The sequence below is a fragment of the Pinus tabuliformis genome, chromosome 9 (genome assembly GCF_031772625.1).
Source record: "Pinus tabuliformis cultivar Carrire ecotype Pingquan chromosome 9, CPIR1, whole genome shotgun sequence".
NCBI classification, from domain to species: Eukaryota; Viridiplantae; Streptophyta; class Pinopsida; order Pinales; family Pinaceae; genus Pinus; species Pinus tabuliformis.
The window spans coordinates 1668355266-1668374516 of record NC_142307.1 but is presented as its reverse complement, the minus strand read 5'-3'; positions in this window follow the sequence as shown (position 1 = coordinate 1668374516).

The window sequence follows — 19251 nt, the reverse complement described above, 5'->3', positions numbered from 1 at the left end:
TCTAGGAAGAAGGTTAAACAGGGAGACACGTCAACCTAACACCTAGAAAAAAAATGGCTAAATTTGACGAGGGAAGGAAAAAGGAAAAGTTTGATATTATTTAAATAGATTCTATTAATTTACTTATTTTTTATTTATTTTTATTAACTCAACGGTTATATTTGACTAGGATTTTAATAATATTTATTTATTTATTAAGCTATTTATTTTTATCTTATTTAAATATATATTAATATATTATCTTATATCAATATATTTAAATAAGGTAAAAATAAATAGCTTTATAAATAAATAAATAAATAAATATTATTAAAACCTAGTCAAATATAACCGTTGAGTTAATAAAAATAAATAAACAATTAATAAATTAATAAAATTTATTTAAATAATATCAAACTTTTCTTTTTCCTCCCCTGGTCAAATTTAACCATTTTCTTCTAGCTGTTAGGTTGACCTATCTCCCTATTTAACCTTCTTCCTAGATGTGTTTCTTCATCATGTCCTGAAGATGAACCACACTTGTTGATTCGAAACATGTCGACCTAAATCTCAAATGTGACTTCTTCTGAAAAATATTTTATACAAAATTAATGATGTTAAGGTTAATACCAACTTCAATACATTATTAGTAACCTTAATAACATTTATTAATGTAATAATGATATATAGTAGCATTTTATCACTCTATATTAATATTATTATATAACCACTTATAATTTTAATAATATTAATAATAGCACCATTATTATTATTAATTTTAATTAAATTAATATTAAAATTAATGTAACTAATATTAAAATTAATACTAATATCAATAATAGTAATATTATGAATATTATTAACATCGTTAAAATATTAACAATATTACTCTGCAATGAACATTCCCAAGAGTCGGCATTCACTCACCTCGATATGATGCCAGCTCAAATGAACGGAGGTTGTGGATCACATTATTTTTGGCACAATGTTCATACTTCCATCACTTCACCAATCATGCCATGAAGTCGGCACAAGGTTAAATGCTAATTGAATATTGTTGATGACATAGGGAGGTATAGGAGGACTCAACATGAGAATTCTATCAGATTGGCAAAGGTGGAGGAAAATGTTGACAGTATACACCACAAGATGACCATTTTAGTTAGGAGATGAACCAACATCTCCTTCTCCTCAGATGAGGGTAGTGACCAACCGATGTTGGTGCTTGGGTATTTTTCCCAAAAGCTATTATGACTCACTCACTTTTTGCTTTTAGCACTAGTAATTTGTTTTTTCTTCTCGTGTCGATGTATGTCAAGACCTGGCACAACCAACCTAATTTTATAATTTTTTATTTACAAGATGCTCTAATTAGATGAGGCCTTAACAACCTCAAGACTCTAAAATTCTATTATTGTTCTATTTTCCCTTCAAGAAGACCATTAGCAAAAACTTTTTGGTTTATGTAATCCTCATTTGTATAATGCAAAATGTCTAACTTTCAAAAAGGAAAAAGAAAAAACATTGAAATATTACGTTATTTAATGTAATATATTAATTATTACATAAAACCAATATTAATATCACTAATATATTATTATTATTATATGAACCAAATCATCTTATTCTTAGTATTAGTAGTAGTAGTTCTAATGGGAATTATATTAAAATCATAATATTAACATTAAATAACAATAACTTTAATATTAATAATAATTTTAGTAGTAACATCATTAATAACACTAACAATGTTACATTATTAAATGTAATACATTAACTATAATATAAAAGCACTATTAATATCATTAATGCAATAATAATATTATATATAAAAATTCATCGAATTATAGTATAATAATGTTTTTTTTGAACTAAGGTTCACGATCACTTAGAGGCTACTACATCCACGGGTAGTAATCTCAGAAGATCCACATGAAAGGATCTACTGAGCAATTTATCTATTCAGGCATAACCCCAAGGGTAATGAGGAGATTTGACCTCGTCACCTCCCAAATTGGCAAGGTACTTAGCAACAAGAACTACCAATTGAGCTATCCCTTGGGGCTTTTGATATAATAATGTTATTCTTATCATCAATGTTATTATCAATATTAATGTTACTAATAAACAATGTTGTGTGTGGACAAACATTGTCAAGCAGAGTTAATTTCAAAAAACATGGTCAACCATGATCAATAGGTCAACTATGGACAATTCATCAACCGCGATTAAATGTTGCCAAAAGTTGACATACCTAATTTGGATGGTCAATGTGTTAGTGGTTAATTATGTTGACTGATGTTAACTATTCTTTATAATGGTTATCCATACATGAACATGTTTTCTTATTTTTGGTTATGTTGTTCAATTGTTGAACATAGTTGACATCACAATACCGCCATTTCTTGTTCATAAAAAATGACATCACAATATGTTGAAAAACTACTATTATCACAATGTAATGAACAACAAATGCCATAAACATGACAAAAATAAGTCATTGCAATGTGAAAGACAATAAGTTCTAGTGAAATGCAAGAATAATATCCATCATTGCAATGTGATGAATGGTATATTCCATTGTAGTGGGAAGAACTATGAACAACGTCAAAATGTGACAAAGAGTGTCACAATCTAATGAATAATAAAGATTATTCAGATGTGTGGAATAACAAATGACATCACAACATGATCAACAATAAATGTCATTGTTGCAATGTAACCTCCATTAAACACCATTACAATGTATCCAACAACATATGGCATATGCATCATACTATGGGTTGATCATGGTTCATATACATTAACATGGTGTTAATTGTCAAACACGTTCAACCATGGTCAACAATTGTCAACATGGTCATACATGGTCACAAAATATCAATGTTACAATAGAAAATCATGATCGTAATGCTCAACCATTGTAACATGGCTGACCCTAGTCAAGATCACCACATAGTCAATGTAGTCAAGCATTGTAATCACTTTCCACACAACCAATCATAGCCAACATATCTAGTATAGAAAACATGATCGAAAGTAATCAACCATTGCCAATTTGGTCAAACATATTCAACCTTCTTCAACCATGCTTGTAACAACTCAACAATAGTTAATGAAGGTCACCTTTGTTAACCATGGCCACCATGATCATCCATTGTCATTTGTGGTCAACCACTTTGTCAAGCATACTTAACATACTCAACCATATTCATATATTGCTAAATATTACCAACCATAGTCAACCATGTTTACTCATAGTCAGCGATAATTGGCCATAGTCAAGTTGTCAACCATACCCTTATAATCACATCCATGCTCGAATAGGATCACCATGTTTAGACATGGTCAAGAAGTTAAAACCTATTTAATTATGGTCAATCTAGTTCAAAAATGGTCAACTATGATTAGCATGGTCATTACTTATCAACCATATTTCTAACCCTTGTCGAACCATTGTCAATCCTCTTCAACCTTGTCAACCATGGTTAGCCATCAACAACAATTTTCAACCATGGTTGACCCTCTTCAAACATCGTTAATCATGGTCAACCATAGTCAACAATGGTAAACCTAAGTAAACTATATACCAACTATAGTTAATCTTAGTTAACCATAGTTAACCACATTCAACCATATGTTTGACATAATCAACCATATTTATTGTTAGTTAGAAAGAGTTAACCATGGTAATCCATAGACAACCTAGGAAACCATGGTCGACTATGGTCAAACTTGGTCATCCCATTTCTGATAGGTGTCTACTCAATCATGATGGTTATTACTACTCAAGCATGGAAACATGGCTGAAAAAGGTTAACCATTATTAATATCAGCATCATGTGTGGAATAATAAATGACATCACACATGTTATTTCACATGATGCCATGATTGTTGAACATGGTCAACCATTGTCAATATGAGCATGCTGCATCATGTGTAGAATAACAAATGACATCACACTGTTATGAAAAATAAATGTCATTGTTGCAATGTCACCAACAATAATCATCATTATAATGTCCCCAACAACATATAGTGTATGCATCATACTATGGGTTGGCCATGGTTAATATCTACTAACATAGTATTAATTGTCAAATATGTTGAAACGTGGTCAATTTTTGTTAGTATGGTCAAACATGGTCACAAAATATCAATGTTACAGTGGTTAATTGTGTTCACAATGGCGAACCATTACAACATGGTTGACCATAGTGAACATAATCACATAGTCAACCATAGTCGACCACAGTCAACATATCTAGCATAGAAAACATGATGAACAATGATCAACCATTGCCATTTTTGTCAAACCTATTCAACCATTCTTGAAACAAGTCAACAATTGTTAACAAGGGTTAGCATAGTCAACCATGACCATCATGATCATCCATGGTCAACCACATTATCAAGCATATGCTATATGCTTAACCATATTCGTTTATTGCTAAACATTTCCAACCATGGTAATTCATGTTCACTCATAGTCAACCATACTTGACCATAGTTAACCATGTTCTCTCATACTCAACCATTCTTGTCCATAGTCAACCTTCCTCATATAACTATATCCATGGTCGAACAAGCTCACCATGATCAAACATGGACAAGAAGTCAACCATATTCTACCATGGTTAAACGTGCTCAGCAATGGTTAACATGGTCGTTAATGGTCAATTTTATTTAACCACAACCAAATATTGCTAATCCTTATCACGACAACAATAGTACGGGGGAAAGTGTTGGCTTGATTTGGGCTAACCCAGGTTTAATCTATACTACGCATCAACAAAACCCTTGATCACTAGCACTTTCGGAAATGGCATGCAAGCATATCGTACTCTCACCCGAAGTGACTATGGGACGATGGAGAACCATGTTTTTGTAGTCTTGAGGGACTAGGAGATGTGGTATTATTATGTTATCTTATCCTTAACATATATAAATCACTTTGCCACACTATATTAATCACTTAAACATGCCATATAAAATCATAAGCTATCATTGTGCTGAAGTAAAGCTAAACTATAATAAATGCTACTCTACAATATATAATAAGAAAATATACACATAAGAAAATCAAATTAACGTGGTTCACCCTAGTGTAGGGCTATGTCCACAAGAATTGTTGCTTAATATAATGAATCTTTGAATAAAAACTAGTTCTTGGCCTGCACACTAAGTTTCAGGCTATCTACACAATCAGATGAAAGCTCTTCCCTAGGCCTCTATGCACTCAGCAGCAGAGCCTCTCCTTTTCTACCAAATTACATATCACAATAATTCACCCATAACACTGATATGGATCAAGACTAGTTGATATCTCTTCTTATAATCTTACCCAATATATACTATTACATTGTAGGGTTATTTCAGAAAAATACCATGGACTCCTTAAAACAAGCAACTATGGCCTGAAAACCCTTTTATTCCTTACAAAATCGCGCACTTTTACGAAAAGGAGGGGCTTCTATCCACCCTTACGACACCGCACGATATAAATGTGCTCCATTGCATGCTCTATTGTGTGCTCCGTTGAGCGCTCCATTGCACACTCTGCCCCACAAAATGTAGAGTCTTTGCCAAAATCTAAGCCAAGTTGGGTTATGCCCAACAAGCCCCCAACACTCACATATGACTCGTCCCAAGTCAATTAGTCGATTTTCCTCTTATCTTCATTGCAATGTTGTTGTAGGCATTGTTGAACTCCTAGAGAATGTCTGTGACCTGCTTCTCTTCGCTGCACACTTCCTTTAATAGTGCTTTTGTCACCGGTCTTGTAGCCTTCTGCATCACTGCTTCCTCTCTCTGTCGATGATCTAGAAGATTTTCATCCACTGCTTGGGACATTTGGAGAGCCTCATCCCGTCGTGGTTGAGTTCTCTCTGTCAAATTCTACTCTTCCTTCCTCAGCTCCTTAGTCTTCTTCTACAGGGAATTTCCCTCATTGACTTTTGGGAGCTTCTGTGAGATTTGTAACATTCTCATAGTTGCTCGAATCTCATCCAACTATAGCTACTTCTACTAAATTTCCTCTTGTAATTTTTGTGCATTTGGATTTTCCTGCAGCAAATTCCAAATATGTAACCTCTCATCCAATAGCTTCCCACAATGTGCCAGTGCTGCGGAGATGCCGACCATTGACCCCTTCAGGTCGGCCTCTCTCTGCTCTCACACTTCCTTTGGTGCGGATGGTTGTAGCTGCATCTGTAGCTCATTGATCTTCATCTCATATGTAAATTCCACATTCGTGATCTTATCCTTGTATCCTTTTACTGCAAGGTTGAGCTTCACGACCTTGTCGTCCACTAGTTCCTCTTATCGGACATCAATGTCTGGAACCTCACGACATGTTTCTTTGACCACCTCCTTCACATTTTTGTTGTTGTTGTACTGCCTGATCCCTCTCCTAGATCACCTCATCGAGCTTCTACTTCAGCGAATCTCGCTCTCCCTCTACTTGAATGTTTAACTACAAAGTGACTTTTTCGCACTGCTTCAGCTCATCTATGATCTCTAGATGCAGCTTGTCTAATCTCTGAAGTGGGACTGCAGTGATGTTCATGTTCACGTACCTCCACTCTTCAGTCTGCTACTCAACTTCGATGGAGTCAAACTGCAGGGCTCTAGTAGGTATCGGTGTTATCCACGCCCCAATTGTAGGCTTTACTAGTGTTTCCTCTCCAAGCTTCTCCTCTACCTGCACTAGCTGTCTAACTGTCTGTGCTAATGTCTTCATTTCTGCAATGCGGTTCGCAACACTTGTTAGAAGTGTGACGTAGTGATCCTCTAGTTTGTTCCATGATTCTGTTGTTGCTTCATGAATTATGTCCCCAATCTGGTCTATGTCCCCATCAGTAAGGACCGATGACGTTATTTCCTTTGTCTTGTCTACATTTTGCTTGTTTTTTCTTGTTGTGGCAGCTTCAGCGTGTCCCTTCCTCTTCTCTGCAATAGATGGGTTTGTCTTTGTATTTTCAATCTCTCTGTTTTGCTCATCACCTCGAGGAGGATCCTAGAGACCCTCTTCGTATTACTCCTCTTGTTCTGACTCTTTCTCATCCTTAGCCTTCCCACTCTCTTCCCCAAACTACATCGTGTCCTCCTCTGTCGTAGTATCCTTTGTATGTGTCTCCAACGCATTGATTCACTTCACAGGCCACTGTTTTATCTGTGCTAGGATATTTTCCTTTGTCACTAAATATGGCAGGGGATACATGTATTCCTTGTGTCCCTGCGATCTTGTATGTAAATATTGTGGAAGTCAACCTTAAACTTCGCGACACAAATATACTGCTTGTATAGGTTTAGTGAAAGTGAGGGTGTTGGTTCACCAACATGTTTATATCTATCGCTAGATTCATGCAACCTATCCTCATAAATGCATCACTTTGCATGTTTTAATGGAAACTTTTCTTTTTAACAGGTCATATTTTCCCGAAAAACTTCGACGCATCCCATATTGTAGCGAAGAAACCCCTCTTACGTCGAGGCTCCTACAAACTTCGACATAACCTAGAATGTAGCAAAGTAACTTCCTAAGTCAAATCTCTCTCTGTAATGTAGTTTATAGTCCAATGCCCACTTTCAACTAAAGGTGGCACTAAGACTTTTCTCCTTTCCTTAGAGCGAAGTTCTAGGGGTAGGGTTGTCGCTGTGCAACTTCACATCAGGCTTAAGGGGAATCTTCATGACTCCAAGATCTCCTATTATATCCTTCATCTCTGAAAACTTGGTGGGAAACAGTTCTTGATATTCATGAAGTAACTATGTAAATTTACTTACTGTCTCCTCATCCCAGTGGTCTCCTATTGTTGTAAACTTGGGTTCCTTCTTTGATCCTAAGCTTACCTTATTGGTCTTCAGTGGCTTTGTTATATCTAGTATCTCTAGCTTAGGTCCAGTTACTTTGCAATATCCTTCTGACTCTTCTATGTTGATGTTACGAGGATCTTCTTCTTCATATGAAGTAAGGTTATAGCACTCCAGTGACTTTTCCATCTACAGAACCCAATCAGGTTGCTGCCATGTCAGTGGCGTTACATTCTCAAATATCCTCTTCCTGACTATTTGGAGGGCCAAATCTATGTATGGGACATCGTCCTCAAAGTTGAATGTTAATATGCATCCATTAACCATGTCTTCCCAGTTCATAGTACCATGTAAAAGCTCCATTTCTACATACTAGTTCTTAGGGATTGTCTCTAATGTATGAATGAATCCATGTACCCATTCTTGATGTGGAATATCCTTCCATGCTATAGTGCATAGCTAGATATGCTTCCTAGGATTAGTTTCACCATCATATTTTATCTCCATATATGTATCTATCTTTCCAAACCTTATCCCTCTCAGTCTTTGACATTCCTACCAACCTCCTATATTCTTCTTGTGTGCATTCCACCATCTAGCAAGGGTAGCTTTCAAGGCTATATCCAATGCTTACAACCTTTGATTTTCTAGAACTTATTCTTCATAATTATTAAGAAAAGAATTTACATCACCTAAGACATCATAAGAAGGTAGGCTACATACCTCAAATATCATACAACAAATAGATTTGGTAATTCTTTCACAACGCCTTATGAATACTTCATGCAGCCTATTCTACTAGTTCTCCACCTCTTCTTCTAAGTTTGAGGTACAAAATTGATCATGCTCTCAATTCAAATTTCCCTCTGCAGTAGGGTTAACACAATCTTGTTCTTTGACTATCATTCGATAGATATTGTCCATGCCAACTGCGCATTATTCTTCTTTGATTGGCTCTCTATATCTCACTCCTTTTGATGGATCCAAGGGAACAATTACTCTCATATTTTTTCCTTCAAATATCATCTATCTCTCCTTCAAATTAAATATTTCCATATTGTCTAATGCCTAGTAAATTATGAGAAATGCAGGATAAGGATTACTATCATCAACGATCTCTATTACTTCAAAATCAACAGTAGTGGGAACTCCTTCAATATCCACTGTGACACCTGGTAGTCTTCCAAGAGGGAAGATATTTTGCTGATTTTGCACCCTTAGCTAAATAGGGAAGCATTGTGGCTTCAGCTTACCCATTAATTCCCATGTGTGCTTCGTCAAGACATTAGCATCAGTTCTCAGATCCAGAATAATTTGATCCATCTCATACTCTCTTATCTGCACACTAAGCCTCATCTCTCTAGTGGTTCTCTTCTGTCTATGAAAATTATTGACTGCACACATATCACTTCATAGTGTTTCCTTGGATGCACAGGAATCTATCATCTCCCGACGCCATTCTACAACCTTTTGATCTCTTAACAATTTCATGCAATTCTTCAGAAAAGAATTTTAAATACCTACTTGATTTGTTGAATCTCGGTATTGTGTTGGAGCTCGATTCTGTGTCAGGGCTTGGTTCTGTATCGAATTTGATGACACATCACGGTTACTTTTATGATCGGGCTTTGGTTCTGAAATAGAGGTAAAAGCTCTAAAATACATAAAACTTCGCTTTGCTTCCATAAATACTTCTTTTTCTTTCTGAACATAAAAAAGAAAAACTTTCTCCACAGTATTTCTGACCCATGCAATCTCAGATTCTTTCTTTTCATCCACTTTATCACTACTACTGGCAACTCCAATTCTAGTGACAATACTAATTCGAGCTTCGTTGGCCCTCCTTTTAGCAGTCATCATTTGGATATTCTTTGTCGACTGTTGATTCGTTTTTTATTGCATCTTTTCCATAAGCACAAGACATTATTAAATTACATGGTCAAAGGTTTTACAGTACTTACATGTCGTTGCGGGGTTCTAGAAGTCTTTCCAAAAATGACCTGGTTGGCCGCAGTTACATTAGATGATCTGTCCACGTCCTCGACCACAACGTTGACCATTTTTCTCATGTTCATGCTCTTCTGCTTATATCTCATAAGTGTCAACACCACTCTCCATCATTAGTTTGTAGGCACGACAATTATTCTCATCGTGTCCTACTGATTTACAGAATTTGCAATATAGATTCTTCAGAGTCTGTAGATATTTTTGTAACAAGTAATAGTCTTTTGAATGATGTGGGCATGTATGTAGGAATTTACAGGGTAAGTTCCACAGAAAGAATACCAAAAGGACATCGCTCACAACCAGATCTCAAATCAATACACCAGTATTTTTGACGTGGTTAAAACCCTCAGAGTGCAAGGAGGGAAACAGTCCACGACCTGTCCCAACGTGGGTACTACAGGCAATTTATTAATCAAAGAATGAAAATTTACATAAGCTTCTCTCATACACGGATTACCCGAACAATGACCCTCCATGCGCTTTAAATAGAACTCATGGACCAATCGGGTGTCAAGCCACGGATCAAGTGTCGGTAATACCGAGGTGAGAGTCAACCGTCGGATCACTACATATCGTGACCGTCGGATTGTAAGTTACAAAATGTACAATGGTAAAGAAACACACTTTACCTAACTCTAACCTAACTCTATACTAGACCAAGTTGAACTTAACTATATCCTATGTGTCGGAATATCCTAACATCCCCCCTTAAGAACAACTTGGGATAGGATTGAAGGATTTACAAATATGACACAATAGGAGAAGGAAGGAGGCACTAGAGCCTATCCCCCCTTAGTGACAACTTCCTGAACTCCAAGCATATATCGAAGTTTAGTGAACTTCGCCTCTGTGAGAGCCTTTGTGAAGATGTCTGCAACCTGATCATCTGTTGGACAATATTGCACTTCAAGAACATGGTCATGAATGAGCTTTCTGATGAAGTGCATGTGTAGTTCAATGTGTTTGCTGCGCTGATGCTGGATTGGATCTTTGCATAGCTGAATGGCACTTTGATTATCACACCAAAGTGTGGTTGGATGCTGCTGCTCAAAGCCAAACTCTGATAGGATCTGACGAAGCCACAAGGCTTCCTTACTAGCTTCCACGGCACCACGATACTCTGCTTCTGCTGACGAAAGAGAAATGGCAGCCTGTTTCTTACAAGCCCATGTAATAGGTCCTGAACCAAGAGTGAAGACATAGCCGGCAGTAGACTTCCGATCATCAGGGTCACCAGCCCAATCAGAATCAGTGAAACCAACTAACAGAGGAGCTGCTTTGGCACTGTAATGAATCCCAAACTGTATTGTACCTCGAACATAACGAAGTATTCTTTTAGCTGCTTTCCAATGACTTTCACGGGGGTTTTGCATAAAACGAGCAACAAGGCCAACAGCAAAGGAAAGATCAGGACGAGTATGGGTTAAATACAAGAGTTTTCCGACAAGTTGACGGTATAAGGTAGCATCAACTTTAGGAGAAGTACAAGAGACTGAAAGTTTGACTCCAAACTGAAAGGGAGAAGGGGCTGGCTTACAGTCTTCCATGTGAAAATGACGAAGAATATCACAAGCATACTTGGACTGGGAAAGGAAAATACCCTCTTGGGATTGCAAGACTTGAAGACCGAGAAAATAGTGTAAATGTCCTAAGTCTGTCATTTCAAATTTCTTTTTAAGGCTGGACTTCACATGGTTTATTGAATAAAAACTAGTTCTCGGCCTCCGCACTAAGCTACAGGCTATTTGCACACTTAGTTGCAGACTCATCTTCACGCCCCTGCACACTCAATTTCAAAGCCTTTCCTTTCCTACCAAATTACAGATCACAATAATTCACCCATAACACTGATCTGGATAAAAATTTATTGATATATCTTCTTATTATCTCACCCTATATAATATTACATTGTAGGGTTACATCATCAAAATACCATGGAATCCTTAAAACAAGCAACTATGGCCCCAAATCCCTTTGATCCCTTACGAAATTGCACACTTTTACAAAAAGGAGGGGCTTCGACCCACCCCAAAGCCCTTAGGACACCACATGGTATAAATGTGCTCCGCTGCATGCACCACTCTGCTACACGCTCCACTCCATTGCACACTCCACTGCGTGATCCACCCCACAAAATGTGGAGTCTTTACCAAAATCTAGGCCAAGTTGGGTTGTGCCCAACAGAAAGACCATCTACCCCCTATGATAAACTGGGGTCCAAACATGGCTAGAAAAAATACCCCCAATTCAAGAAGAAAATCAAGCTTAATAACCAACAAAGGAGCTGACTCTCTCATTATAGTAGGTTGATCCAAGTAGATCCACTAGGTTACACTTAGGGGTATATCTTAATTTTATAGTCAAGGAAACTCTTTCTCGTTCTTGATAGGGCAATAGGCACAAGAGGAAAGTTACAAGGAGTTAGTTGGATACCAATGTAAATGTGTTACTTATGAAACTAAAACACAAAGTCTCGCCAAAAACCTCTCTTTTATAAGACAAAATATAGTTCACATTAGTTGGCAAGAGAAATCATGACCATACAATTTTATGATTCAAGATTTAACCTAAGGATTGTGCATGAATAGTTCTAGAGTCACTTATAGGAATAACTTCAAATAAAAATTTTAAGATTTTCTCTTAGGATAATGGTGGAACATATATTTTCGAATTTTCTCTAAGGAAAAATTACAAATAAATTAATTTTAAATTTAAATTTGACTTGAGAGGATACTCCTTGATTTATTTTATAATTATAATGGATCAACTCTTGTCAAATAATTTGGAGTACCAATTCTGAGAGTAGGTCCAAACCATTGTCTTAATATCCCTACCATGTGGATTTATAGCTTTGAATATTCTACCGTTAGTAGAAAAAGGTGGATTAGAGAAGAAATCATGATTCATTCCCAGAAGTGTGTCTTCCTCACTATATCACTAACCAAGATACAAAATCTATACTAATAAGGCTAGATACATCTTCCAACAATGATGGAGAAATTAACAAGGGGTCGAATATAGTTTAATTATGCAAATAATTTCCTCCTTTATCATTAGAAAGATCTTGAAAATTTTGTGAGGGTCACCAGAGATATTGAGAATATGTAATTTAATATAATAGTCATGCCTATTCCTAGAAATTGTGTTTCTTTAATGGGATGATAATGTCCTTAAACTGTGTATTCTACATGGAGTAAGTGAGAAAAGGTGGAATGATGAATTACTAAGTACTAATGGTTTGACATTGACATATGTTGTATGAATCCATGTGGAGGAGTATAGATGGGAGGAAACCCCAATATGTTAGTGCAATATGAGCATAATGTATGCAATGAAACCACACAATGTTGTCAATAATAATAATAATAATAATAATTGTTGATTTCATTCCATTATAATGATATAGATATAAAGAAAATGTTTAGGACCATTGGATTCCTCCTCCAAGGTCTCCTAGACTCCTCGTGTTGATTTGTATTCCAACCCATAACCTTTGTTGGTTATGTGTCAAACAATCCACCCCCCACCTTGCCCCTCTAATTTGAATGGGTGTATGTGAGTCCTAGTAGATAAAAAAATGATGGCAATTACTAACCTTGGATGCGATCTTTGGATCTCATGGGTTAAGGAAGACCTAAACCAAATGGGTAATAAGAGTAGAATTATTTTAATAAATGGTTGTTTAAGTGTGACCACCAACTCTACAGCTTAGCTATAACACTTAGTTCTTTAGCAGAATTTCCAAATTTGGCTAGAAGTTGATCTATTTTTTTTATGAGAAGTCCTCACAAATGGAGATTTGAATATGACTACAAACTATTGGAGGATATTTTTAGGGCTCAAAAATTCCCAAACTATTTCCTAATTTAGCTTGGATATTGTCTCTTATGTTAAGTGGAAGTTCTCTTAATTTGAATATGACCGTAAACTAATCTCGCTTCAAAAATAATTGAAAAATGAAACACACTAATGGCTTTTCTTTTGTCTACAACATTAATTCTAACTTGAGGTTTGAGACACCAGTTTTGCTTGTGGATTAGGTTCGCTTGTACATGTTTGATTCATAGGTATTCAAAAAACTAGAAGCCTTTTTGTTAATGGCTTGTATAATTCCTCCACATGATTCTTGATTATGCATGACACATGCATCTATCCTTTGAATAGTAGCTAAGAAAGGGAGAGTCAAAATCGATGCAATTGTATTATGGAGCACTATCAAAATAATTTGATAATATATGTGCATATATTGTTGTAAATATTATGATAATCCTCAAATCTAGTCTCTTGATAAAGCATCTTTTGAGACATGAAAAAATAAAGTATATTCTTAAGCCATGCTTGTGCTTGTATTTTTCAGTTAAAAGACAATACCATGTTTTACATACAATCCTAGAGAGAGTGGTCATGAAAGTACGTTATTTTTTATTCAATTGATCATTCAAATTTTTTGGTGGTAGGGAATAATTGTCATCCTTTATAACACTTTTCAAGGTTGCTTTTTTTAAGAAGGAAAAGACATATCAATCCCGTGCAGTTTTCCATGAGTCTCCTTGAATTTCACCATCGTGAGATTAATAATAAACATTTTCGTAGCGTTATTCTTGGTTGTTTCACTATGGAAGTCAAAATATCGATAAACTATTGACCATGGCTGAGAATGGGAGCACACTATGTCGTAGAGAATGCCACTAATTCCATATATAACTAAAAAATAGTTAGTGGCCCTTATAGTTAATGTTTGTTTGGGATTATTTTTCAGAAGAAATTCATAATTATGTGATTTGTCTCCAAAATGATGCCAAATTCGACTCCATTTCTCCAGGGAGAAGCCAAATTCCTTCTATAGTAGTAGAGACCATTAGCTATAGAAAACACTATGCTTGAATTATGGATGTAAGTGATGTCCAAGCGATATAGAAAGTGGCTACTGTAACAAGAAAACCAATTGGTTAAGAATGTAGAGAATGGATATGATAATGAGAATTCCTCGAATGATAAAGAGAAACCTTCTATTATCTTTGTCAATCACGACAAGGGAAATGAAATTCCCTTTGCCACTCATGAGCTACATCGATAAGGTAGAAAATGATGCATTTTTATCGAATCTAGCCATCTCGAATAGAATGGTTGCATAGAAGGTGATGACATTGATAGCGGAGAGCCACTAGAAGATATTACTAGAAAAATAAACACATTGAGACAAGTACCTTAGAACTATGCACATACAAACAAATGATTGTGGATAAAGATAAGCACATTTCAAATATGTAGACAAATGTAACCATGGAGGTGAGGTGCAATAAATAGCAATAAACACATAATAGTAGACAAAATGCCAAAACTGGTAGGGAAGATGTGAAACTATCTAAAGAGAGCCCAAGTCTAAGGCTAGTGACTTAAATCGATGAATTTGATTCCTATGTCTCATTGTAAACCAAAAATAAAGAATATAAATCCATTGCATTTGATTAGACTAATATAGATATAAGTACAATGTATACAACCATTGACTTTCTCTTTCAAGGTCTCTTTAAATCCTCATAATGGTTCATATTATACACCATAATCTTTGCAGATTAAGTGTTTAACATAATTTAATTTTAAAATCATAACCAAAACAATTACCAAATTAATATACATACTCTAATTCATTCAAAAGATATTTTATAAACTCCTAAAAAATACACATTCTTAATATTATTTAATCACAATTACACTATATAATAACATCACACTAATAAATATATATAGATAGATATATATATATATATATTATTTTTTATAATAATAACAATATTCAATCCTAATAAAGTAAATGAATTTTAAAACTAGCTTTCAAAAACTTACCATTAAAAAAAGAAAACCAAAACTTGTAATTTTTCACACAAACATAAAGCTTATTAAAATAAAAACAGCCTTAATGCTACAAATATGGATATATGATGCTTTTGAAATTACAATATATGCATACGGTATAGAGTTGTATGCATAAATGTATTGCGAACCTTCTATAAAACACTTTGAAGGGATGTCACTCACAAGGTTTATGGGGAGATGGTTTGTGAAAAAAGTGGGTGATTCTCAAAATCCATTTACAAATAACAAATTTATGCAATCATGCTTATGCCGCTTTGTTGGAAGTCATGTGCTCCATATTATTATGTTTCTTTCTTCATTTATTGGAATTATAGAATGCTTCCCTTATCTCCGTATTATTAGTCACACTGAGGGTTATTATAATTTGATATCGGGGATTTTGATCTTATTATTAGTCTGTGTCATTTGGCAATGGCATGGGACTATAGTAATCGAAATCACGATTTTTAGCATTAAGTCCTTTAACGAGTATGCAATTTATACACTGAGTTTGCAGCGGAATGCAGTTTATACACTGAGTTTGCAGCGTATACAACCAGTTCCATCTGTTAACTATATGGAAATTTATTTCATCATCTTAATTGGCCTCTTCCCAAGGAGGAGAGGCCAAAAGCATATGTTATTTTCGACTTCTGTTGTTTTTATTATTTGGGAAGTGGAGAGTAATGTTAGCATCAGTTTTACCATTATTAAATGTTATGAAATGTTGTATTATCGTATTATAAGTTAAAGTCTTTTGCGAGTTGAAGTTGCCAGGTGGGCTGAAGTTGGGAGGTGGTAAACTGTTGAAGTTGCCCAATGGCAAATGCATGTTGTTTTTGTGTCTGTTTAATGGTTGAAGTTGCTTGCCGTGGTGTCTGGTTTACTTGCGCACTCTTATCAGGTCGAAGAGAAGTAAGATGGTTGGCTTTGCCCGATCGAGTGGTATTGTATCCTGGAATTTGGCGTACGTTCCTATGGGGGCAACCCCCTTACATATGGATGCATTCATGGGCATCTACTGATGCTGGTGCTAGTGGACAACTTGCCATCACACTTCTTTCTGCATGTATGTTCTTACTCATTCCTCAGTTGCTCTTAGTCCTTAAGCCGACTTCCCTGGTTTGGTTTCTTTCTTCTTCCCTAGTTTCCTTTTGCATGTAGGTTCTTAATGTTAATAAATTTACTGCATAACATAAATAATTACTGAGAGGAATAAATATAAAAATAACCAGCAACAACCATAAACACATAAACACAAATGTTTATCCGGGAAAACCCCAAATCCGGGAAAAAACCCAACCTAATAAGATCTCATTAGCATTGGCCAAAACCCTAGCCAATCCAACCAAGTGAGCCTTCACCGCTCACCTCCAGGTCTTGCTTTACAATGAAGGCCTTCCAGCCTTTTATAAGATCCATTACATATAATACCACGGGCAGAATACTATGGGTGCACAATACCATGTGCCCCAAAACCATCACTGTTTAACCTGGTCAACTTTGACTCTATCCTGAGTCAAGTTTACGTAACAATTCCCCCCTTAAACTTGACTTGGGGTTCCTTGACTAACTCCAGCCAAACCTGTTAAGTGAGACAATCCTACTCACTCTAGCTCTTACCCCCCTCAGAGTTTTTACCCGGGGTATTGTTAACCCGACATCCCCCCTATCACCTAGGTTTAACCCAGAATTTACCGGCGATCACCAAGGGGCACACATGCCTTACCGGGTCTTACAGTAGTATGCCCATTTACATGCAATACACTACAACAAAACCAACGATTTGCGCCAGATTTAGCGCCAGATTTTAGTGCATTTTTTTTGTAATTGTGATGAGCAACCTGGCGCTAAATCTGGCTCTATTGTACAATTTTTAAAGCGTCCTTTTTTGCACATGATTTTGCATCCCTTTTCACGCTAGATTTTGCATCATTTTTTACACCAAACTATGCATCATTTTTTGCGTCAAATTTTGAACCAAGATTTGCATCTTATTTTATGACAGGTTTTGCTTCTAGTTTTGTGTCATTTTTTGCATCTATTTTTCATTCTCTTTTGCTTCCTATTTTGTGTCATTCTTTGCTTCCATTTTTGCACCATCATTTGCATCAAGTTTACACTGTATTTTGAATCCAATTTAACGTCTTTTTATGCATCCATTTTGTGTCAGTTTTTGCATCTAGTCTTACGCCAGGTTTTGTATCTAGTCTTACACTAGTTTTTGCTTCTATTTTTGCACCAGCTTTGGTGCCTATCTTTGCACCATGTGTTGAATTTGATTTAGCACCAAATTTTGCATCCATTTTTGTGCCCATTTTTGCATCTTTTTTTGGACCATTTTTTACATCCACATTTACGTTTGATTTGTCTCCATTTTTCCCATCTCATTTTGCACCATATTTTGCGTCATTTGTTTCATCCAATTTTGCATCATTTTTAACACCATCTCTTGCATATAATGTTACATCATTTTGAGCATCGAAATTTGCATTTATATTTGCATCTTATGTTGAGTCATGTGTTGTGTCCACCTTTGCATCTTATTTTGTGTCTAATGGTACATTCAATTTAGAGCCATTTTTTACATCTACTTTTTTATTTGTTTTTGCACCAAGTTTTGCATCCAATTTTAAGCTATTTTATGCCCCTTTTTGCACCATTTTTTTGTGTCTACTTGTGTCCAATGTTGCACCATTATTTACACCGACTTTTTCATCCAATTTTGCATTTTTTTGGTGCCTAGTTTTACATCGTTTTCACCATCCAAATTTGCATCTTTTTTTGCCTCATTTTGTGTCCACATTTGCATATAATTTTGTGTCTGAGTTCGAGCCTAAATTTGCATGTGATTAGGAATCATTTTTTACATCCAATATGGCATCCTTGGTTTCACCTTTTTTCAGCCCCATTTTGCATCTTGTTTTATGTCTTTTCTTACATCTTTTTTTTTTCCTTTTTTGCACCCACGTTTGCATCCCAAATTTACACCATTATTTGCATCATCATTTGGCATATTAATTTGTAACGTTTTTTGTTTCTTTTTAACGCTCAACTTTGCATCTTATTTTACATCTAGTTGTTGTCTTTTTTTGCATCTAATTTGGTGCCCATTTATGTGTCCTTGTTTTTGCCCAATTTGATATCCTTTTGTATGCCATGTTTTGTTCCCTTCTTTGTGTCAACTATTGCACAATTTTTCACTTCTAATTTAAAACACTTTGTATGTCAATTGTTTGCATTTTGTATTAATTCCTAGTTTAACATCCAATTTTACTTTCAATTTTGCATCCATGGTTACATCCGCATTTGACTTCTTATATAGAGTATATTTTTCTTTACATATATGACCCCCTTTATAGATTCATAGTGAAATATATGATAGTTTCTAAATATCATTAAGGCAGATATCACAATTCAAAATTATTTGTAAAGAAATTTAAGAGAAATTGACAACATCCATCCAAAAAAATAACAATGTGCCATTAACAATTTTCAAAACATGTATAAAATAGCAACATAATACTAATAAAATCAGTATTATTTTTAATCAAAACAACTAAAATTCAAATATGATTAACAAATCAAAATAT